Source organism: Schistocerca nitens, chromosome 5 (assembly GCF_023898315.1).
Source record: "Schistocerca nitens isolate TAMUIC-IGC-003100 chromosome 5, iqSchNite1.1, whole genome shotgun sequence".
NCBI classification, from domain to species: Eukaryota; Metazoa; Arthropoda; class Insecta; order Orthoptera; family Acrididae; genus Schistocerca; species Schistocerca nitens.
In genome coordinates this window covers 830,569,857-830,579,161 of record NC_064618.1, presented here as the reverse complement: position 1 = coordinate 830,579,161, position 9,305 = coordinate 830,569,857, and positions in this window count along the sequence as shown.

Here is a 9,305-nt window from a genome sequence, read left to right as displayed (position 1 = left end):
GAAAATTTCTCTTTGTGTGGTATCGCGGGACTTATTCTCTGAGCGGCGAGCAGCCGCGCGCCTGGCGTGAACTCTTAACATTTCGCGTAGTTAACGAGATGGTCTTGTAATTCGCGATGAGATGGTGAATGATCGAAATGTGTCAAATGGACATGCGCTAGAGCGTAACAGTAACACTAAATACTTTCGCTATTAGTTTGCTTTTTGAATAAGCATTCTTCTAACCAAATCGCGTAACTGTGTGGCCTACGTAATTTATGTGTCGCTAATTTAGTTGCCGACATTATTATTCCTGTTATTACATGTTATATTAACTTTGTATTTCGCAAATTTGTCATCAGGCAGACAATTTAACCAAAGTGTCACAAGTGTCTAATTTAGGGCGCGTAATGCGACACGTGCGGTTCAACCCCTAGACGAGTTTGAGCCAAGACATTTCGACGAAGAGTAACCGCATGTTAGCCTGAACATCTTTGGGATGTTAGCTCGCACCACGTACATGTTTTTATAATATTCTTCTAATCATCGATGACACCACATACACTCCATAGACTGGTAAATGACTTACCAGGTAATCCACACAAATACAGAAAAAGATATTCAGCACCATACACAAGTCGGAGGAGTGTAACGCCAAACTGCGTACACCAAGACATGCGAAAGAGAACGAGGTGAAATACCTCATATATTCGTCATGATCTATTAAGGGTACTACAATTCATCGTGGCCGGCCTGTGTGGCCGAGCGGTTCTAGGCGCTTCAGTCTGGAACAGCGCGACCGCTACGGTCGCAGGTTCGAATCCTGTCTCGGGCATGGATATGTGTGATGTCCTTAGGTTAGTTAGGTTTAAGTAGTTCTACGTTCTAGGGGACTGATGACCTCAGATGTTAAGTCCCATAGTCCTCAGAGCCATTTGAACCATTTGAACAATTCATCGTGAATGCCTTTTTGACTTATCATTCAGACAAACTACAGCCAGTTACTACATAGTTCTATGCGCCTTGTTTTGGAGTCTTTATAGAGACCACTTCTCGGGCTGGAGCGCAAATACTCGGTGTATACTGATAAAAACAAGTGATAAACCTGTAGTTAGTAGCAAATATGAGATAGCGTTAAAAAGGTAGCAAATATGGACTTTAACGTCCCGTCTAAACCTCCGCCGTTACAGACACAGCAGTAGCTCAAGAGGATTTAGGTCTTGACCAGGATATCTCACGGCTTAACCCACTGGGGCTTCATTGGCACTGTGTCGGCATTCGCCGAGCATCAGCAGCACGTCAACGTACTCGTTGGATGTGGATGCCATGTTTAGTCCACGTCATTATCCGTGGCAGACCAGAAAAAAAGTGGTTCAAATGGCTCCGAGCACTATGGGACTTACCTTCTGAGGTCATCAGTCCCCTAGAACTCAGAACTACTTAAACCTAACTAACCTAAGGACATTATACACATCCATGTCCGAGGCAGGATTCAAACCTGCGACCGTAGCGGTCACGCGGTTCCAGACTGTAGCGCCTAGAACCGCTCGGCCACCCCGGCCGGCTGCAGACCAGACTTTGTTTTTGAGTTCCGATCTGCTGTGTATACGGTAGTGTAGGGATTTGTTCAGTAGAAGGATTTGTTCAATAGATGGTATGTGTTTTACAGTAGCGGAGATGAGCAAGTGCTCATAGCTCTCAAACTTTGCATTTTAGAGCCCATGATTCAGGCCTTTTTTTTTTTCTTAAAATGTTCTAGGTGAGAAGTCAATATCAGTAAAGCGGACATAGGTCTGTGCTGCAACTGTTCGCTTCCTTACGACTTTTCTTGCTTGGGCGGGGTCAGCTTCGTAGTTTCAAGTGGGAACCCTCATTTTTAGTGCATATTCGGACTCGTTCGTGGTAGATGGCGCTGTAATCGAAAATACCAAATGCGCCTGTTTTTGCAATTAAGAACTGACGTATTTAATTCTAGATTACATGTAGGTGTAAATGTAAACCTTAGTGTTCTACCGGTTGGTATTTATGTTCGATATTTACTTTCACGTTCCAAATTTGACTGTACATTAAAATATGGTTAACTGTTTCAATTACTCATTAGAAACTACGTGGTTGTAATACAATGAAATGAATACCCCTAGCCGCATACAGGCGTTGATATAAGTCAATGGGGACAGTTGAAAATGTGTGCCCCGACCGGGACTGGAACACGGAATCTCCTGCTTACATGGCAGACGCTCTATCCATTTTTTTTATCTCATTTTGTTCTCTTTTGTTCGTTGCATCTGCTCGGGGCGGACGTCTAAGACATCTGTTTTTAAGTTAGTTGATGATCGATTAACTCAGTTTTTTTTATTGCAGAGGGTACGTGGCCCTCTGGCCGAACACGCTGAGCTACCGTGCCGGCAGATTTAAGCAGTGGGTGGTATAGAACACGCGACTCAACACATTTGAGCCACCAAGGACACAGAAGAGAGGCAGGGGCTTATCTCAGGCATGCCTCCCGTGAGACCCATATTCCCAACTTATTGTCCCGCACTATATTCATATTCCCATAAGAGTTCGGGCAATGTTAGTGCATCCGTACAGAAGAAGCTGGTCGAATGGCCGGTGAGGCTCAACTATACATACATACACACACACACACACACACACACACATATATATGAGGGCCGTTCAGAGAGTAACCTCCGGTTGATTTAAAAAAATACACCAAGTTAAATAAAAATATTTTAATATATACATCTTACAACTACATCTTTGCACTATTTTTCTACATAGTCTCCATAGTGATTGAGGCACTTATCGTATCTCTTCACAAGCTTTGAAATTCCTTCTGCATAAAAATCACCCGCTTGTGCCTGGAGCCAGCCTGTGACCGCATCTTTGAGCTCTTAGTCGTCATCAAACCGCTGTGACCCGAGCCATTTCTTCAAATGCATGAAGAGGTGATAATCACTTGGCGCCAGGTCTGGGCTGTAAGGTGGATGGTTGATAACGTCCCACTTGAAGGACTCAAGAAGGGCCGTTGTTCTGCGAGCAGAGTGAGGACGGGCGTTATCGTGCAAAAAAACGATACCGGAAGTCAGCATACCACGGCGTTTGTTCTGTATAGCCCGTCGTAACTTTTTTATTGTTTCACAGTACACGTCTTGATTAATGGTCGTACCACGTTCCATGAATTCAACCAACAACACCCCTTTGGCATCCCAAAACACCGTTGCCATCAGTTTTCTGGCAGAAAAATCTTACGAGGCTTTTCTTGGTTTGGTAGGCGAATTTGAATGTGCCCACATCTTTGATTGTTCTTTTGTCTCAGGGTTCACGTACTTAATCCAGGTTTCGTCACCGTTCACGATTCTGTTTAACAATGGTTCTCCTTCGTCCTCATAACGTGACAGAAAGTCTAATGCAGAGGCCATTCTTTGAGTTTTGTGGTGGTCGGTAAGAATTTTGGGCACCCATCGTGCACAGAACTTACGGTAACCCAATCTTGCTGTCACTATCTCGTACAAGAGAGTCTTAGAAATCTGTGGAAAACCAGTAGACAACTCCGACATTGAGAAACGTCGATTTTCACGAACTTTTGCATCAACTGTCTGAACGAGTTCGTCAGTCACCAATGATGGTCTACCACTCCTCTCTTCATCATGAACGTTTTCTCGTCCACTTTTAAATAAACGTACCCATTCACGGACAACTCCTTCACTCATAACTCTTGGTCCGTACACGGCACAAAGCTCACGATGAATAGCTGCTGCAGAATATCCTTTGGCTGTAAAAAACCTTATGACAGCACGCACTTCACATTTGGCGGGGTTTTCTATTGCAGCACACATTTCAAACTGCCACAAAAACTAAACTAGCGCAGGTACGACGTTCACTCGACCACGGCTTGATGCCGACTGACCTGTTGAGTGCGTGAACGCACAGATGGCGTCGCTACTCCCCCCACAACCCGCACTGTGACCAATCGGAGGTTACTTTCTGAACCGCCCTCGTATATATATATATATATATATATATATATATATATATATATATATATATATATATATATATATATATTCTTTCGGTCATGTCCGAAACAACAGATACCATCGTCATATATACGTGGATGTAATAGTTGTCTGTTTCAGAGGGGAAGTATGATTTCGGTGAGTCCTCTTGCTTGTCACCATTGAGGTGCTTCATTTCGGTGAGTATCCATGGCAGGTGCGCCTGTCACTAACAATTCATAGCCGTTTTACCTTATTACAGTGGTTTGTGTAGCCGTGTAGCTGCCGGCGCGAGAGTTACTGTGGTTGGATGGAAACCCACCCAGAAACTTCTCACCCTGAAGATGAGGTTCGAGGGTGGCCACCAAAGTCAACTACTTCGATAGTTTGGGGAGTCACCACAATCAACCCCGTAGGGAACAGAAAACTACGTTACCATACAAGTGCCTTCTTTGCCAGAAACTTCGGAGTCTAGCTGTATTATTTGTACTGTATAATCACATTTGCAAGACTCAAGTAACATTTGAACATCAGCAACACCATAAGAACACAAAGGTGTACGTTTACATCGTAAATGTGGAATCAAATGCGTCGGTTATTAATTGTAAAAACAGGCACACTTGACATTTGCGAATACAGCGCCATCTACCAACAGCAAAACAATGGTTTGGCAAATCGTACGTATTTTTCGGGGTAGAATTCGAAGCTGCAATAAAAATGGCATCTTCCGATTTGGTCATACATAGTTGACTTTGCCCACGCAGAATGGATGGTTAGGAGAGGGCCAGTTGTGATACAGATAGAAGTGTCCTCCGTTAATATTACCTTTCCTCCTGGAAAATTTTTTCACACCGTGTTTGGTTGTAGAGATATTAAGTTGTCACAAGTTAAAACAAACACTCTATATGAACGGGTATGTATCAGTGTGTTTAACAAAATGACATTGATTCCTACAGGAGATAAAAATTAACGTAAAGGATGTTCGGCAATTCCAGTTGCAAACTTCTAGGACTTGCAGAAGAGAGTGAGTATATAATATTTTGAATAGGAACACATGTGCGGAATCGTACTGTTTCCGTTTTGATTTCAGTTCAGATACGTAACGCGTCCATGTCTGTTGAAGGAAAGGGAAAAGTGTCTGATTTGCATGTTCTGATATGTAATACGGTAGACACGATGACGAGGACTGCGTCACACGGTCACCTGTTGCTACTTAACGTCTGCATCGGTGTGTGTGACCTGTATTTGCAGTAAGCTGGGCTCTTTTTTTGTTTTGGAACAATGTAAACACGAAAGTTTCAATGTTCGCACAAACAAAGGTGCTTAAGTGTGTGTTCAAATCTGTGTGAAATCTTATGGGACTTAACTGCTAAAGTCATCAGTCCCTAAGCTTAACACTACTTTACCTAAATTATCCTAAGGACAAACACATACACCCATGCCCGAGGGAGGACTCGAACCTCCGCTGGGGCCAGCCGCACAGTCCATGACTGCAGCGCCCTAGACCGATCGGCTAAACAAATGGGTTCAAATGGCCTTGAGCACTATGGGACTCAACATCTTAGGTCATAAGTCCCCTAGAACTTAGAACTACTTAAACCTAACTAACCTAAGGACATCACACACACCCATGCCCGAGGCAGGATTCGAACCTGCGACCGTAGCAGTCCCGCGGTTCCGGACTGCAGCGCCAGAACCGCTAGACCACCGCGGCCGGCGATCGGCTAAACCCGCGCGGCGGTGCTTAGGTGATAAATGAATGTTGTGTTATGTTTCCTTTCGAATTGATTCATAATAATTGTACTGCATCACGCCTAATTCAATTCCTCAAGCAGAAGCGGATGAGTTAAACCATCTGAACTGAAGCCGCCACAGGACGGAAACGATGCGTTTCCAGACGTGGGTTCCTATTCAAATTAGTATGGACTCACTAACCTCAAAGAGTCCTAGAAATTTGAAAAGGGAACTTCCGAGCACCCTGTATGTGTGGAATATAATTGTATATGCGCCAACGCGCGCTTGTGTGTGTGTGTGTGTGTGTACGTACATTTGAGCATGTGTGTGTGTTTGTGCATGTGCTTGCGCGCTCTCCTATGAACGTGTGTGTGCGTGTATGTCTGTACGGACGAAGCATGTAGAAGCGACAGGCAAAGTAGGATGAAAGTTTAGGAACCAGAGGGGTGCTATAAAATTGGGGGTGGAAGGGAATATATGACTTTGGGAGAAAAAAGGTTCACTTTCCATTGAGAAGCCGGCGCCTGGGGATAACCCGCCCTGGGACATAAAAGAGGGAGGGAGAAAATGAGATGGTGGTAGAGAGAGAAGGAGAGAGGAGAGAGAAAGAGAGCTAGGGGCAGAAGAGAGCAGGGGAGCAAAAAAGAGAGGCGCCGTGCCTGCACGCGAGTTGTAAAGCTATTTACACGGGGCGCGGGTTGTAATCTGTTGCGCAGCCTTATTACGGCCGATGATCGGTTTATTAGTAGACGCCGGCCAGGGGCCTAAGGCGTGTGTCCACGGGCACACGCTCTCGCCGCCGTCGTGTTTGTGTTTTGTGGTTCGGCCGCAAAGGGGGAGAGCCTTACGGCCCTCACACACACACACACACACACACACACTTGTGCGTATGCGCGTGTCTGTGTGCGTAGGAAGGCATTGCATCACGCGAGCGCCACCTCACGACTGAGTGAACGCACACGCACACACACACACACACACACACACACACACACACACACCTACGTATCGCCGCGAGCAGAAAGTGGCGCCAGATTTTTATCTGGACCCTCGGAGCCGGAGGAAACATCTGTGGTGTTGGGAACCCTCCGAAACCTCCCACTCTTTATACGACACGGCACTCGGCGACGGCCAAAGAGCGCGTTTCCTCAAACAGGGCAGGGCAGCGCGGATAGGTCGCGTGAGGTCAGAGAGGTCGGTTCGAGTGGCGCACCATGTCGTTAAGAGACCGCAAGGCGCGCGCGGCGGGCAGAAAGGGACTCGGGCCGGGAAGAAGGGACGCAAAAAAGGGCGGAGAAGGGCGTCGGGCCGCCGCGGAAGTAAAGCTGTAATGAGTCCGCTCTGGCCGCGCCGCTGTAAAAGGACCACCGCATGCCGTGTGTAAATATTTGCGGTCTTCCCTCCAAGGCTTGCTTGCCCTTCCCACCTCAGGTGGCCACGCATGTATTGTTTCGTACAGGCTTCATCATCTCAGTCACGTGAAGCTATAGAACCTTAAGCCGTCGGCACACGGACCGTGCATCCGAACGTTGAGCGTTGAGCGTGCCGAGTTTCTGACGTCACAGCATGGAATAGCACGCTCGGTAGTCTTTCCGAACGTGCAGAGCAATATCTGGCATGTCAGATATTCTCAGCGTGCGTCTGAGCGTTGACCAATGACATGGCACAACGCCACCTACGTCACACGCACGCCGTCTCCCTTCAGTACAGAGTTGTGACGCGCCATATTGTCATTCATTTCAAGCCTATACGTATATATGCCGTTCCGAGCACCAGCAAATTGAGAATCACTGCAAAACTCATTGTTAACTGTGTGATTCGTTCCAATAAAATAATGAGAAACATCATATTCGCGGCAAAATAATTATTGTAGCTTGCGTATAATGAGAGTAGGCTATTTGAAGGCAGCGACACACTGAAGATCCACCCAAAACGCATTGTTCTTGGTACAATGTGTTATAATTAAATTTCAGTTAGTAAATTATCTACGATTAAAGTTTTTGGCAAGACGTAAGCTACCATCATTAGATACAGCAGATGCGATGTTGGTATAGCGTAATGAATAGCATCATTGTATACGAAAGAGGTTTTTTTGTTGGGGCGGTGGTTCGCGTCCTGACACGACAAATTTTTTTTCCCCTAACATTCGCGTTTTTATTAGGTTCTGATACTTTATTATTAGTTTAATATAAGTATAGACTGTAATGTTTGATTTTATGTAAATACAAGTTCACCTTTTTTTGAGGGGTGACTTTGTTCGATTGGCTTAATCTAAAGGACAGCTTACGCTACTTGTATAAAGGTATTTTTTCTCCTTTTTCTTTTACGCTTCGTAATTGACATGTTGCAAAGATTCTGCTACTGGGTACGAACAGTGATCAAGTAAGACTGACCTTGGGGTTTTACTAAAATGTGGGAATGATGAAATAATGTTTATCTTATGCGGAAAGTATTCGAATTTTGTAACGCACTGCTTGTAATGGAACTTTTATAAGCCTGTGTCCTTATTGATTGGACATGGTACTTTCCTTTTCGTGGACGATGGAAGAAATGTGCATTTTAATAGAGCTAAGGTGGGAATTTTACGCGCCCGTTGAGTAAACAGTGTGATTAACGAACTAGTAACATCCCTCAACTGTCGCTTGAGTGCGTTGCGATCGCGTATACCACGTAGGGGTCCACGTACCGTATGCACAAGTCGCATCATTCCTGAGCGTTGAGCAGCACGTTGAACTGGGCACGCTCAACGTTAACGTTCGGCAGCACGGTCCGTGTGCCGACGGCTTTAGGTTGAAGGGGAGCAACTGTGTACAGAGTCTGAGTAAAACAATTGTAGAGTGAAGTTGCTAATTTGCCTAACGTAAGTACCAAAACTGGCCAGTTGGCGTTGTCCCTTTCACAGTCATCTCTGCAGTCACGATAACACAGGGCTATACAGGGGATGGCCAATAATATGGCATTATCAGACACATTATAACACCCCCCTGCTTCCCGGGATTTGCGAAACTACAAGTTAACAACGACTGTGAATTATGAATTTCGACCCGTGTCGGGATAAGGCATCCGAATCCGAAGTAAATAATGATTATTCCGCGGGAAACAGGAGACGTTATAACTTCATCGTTATTGAATGAGTAATTTCATTCAATAACGATCGGTAAATGAAATAATGGAAATAATTTGGAAATAAAGTTTGCCAGTGGAAATTTTGCCGAAAGAAATGATTAAGTTGTAAAAGCAATTAAAAAATTGGTCTCCAGCTCAACTGATGAGCGATAGTACTGTTAAGTGCGTGAATAATTGTATAAAAAATAAAGTTTACCTGTCGGTAGCGCAGCAGGTGGAACGGGAACTTTTACGTAAGTGCTGTGTCAGGCTCAGTAGTCATATAAAACAATGTCATAACAATCTAACTACACTTAAACATTAATGGTTAACTTTCAATAAGTATTTTGATAGTTATTTTGTTCATAGTTTGTCAGCTAAGTGCAATGCTGACAACACAGATAAATATCTATCGAGATTTTGAATAACAGACTGTCATTCTGTCTTTAAAATTACGTACTTTGCACAGTTTAATCTACTGATAATGAA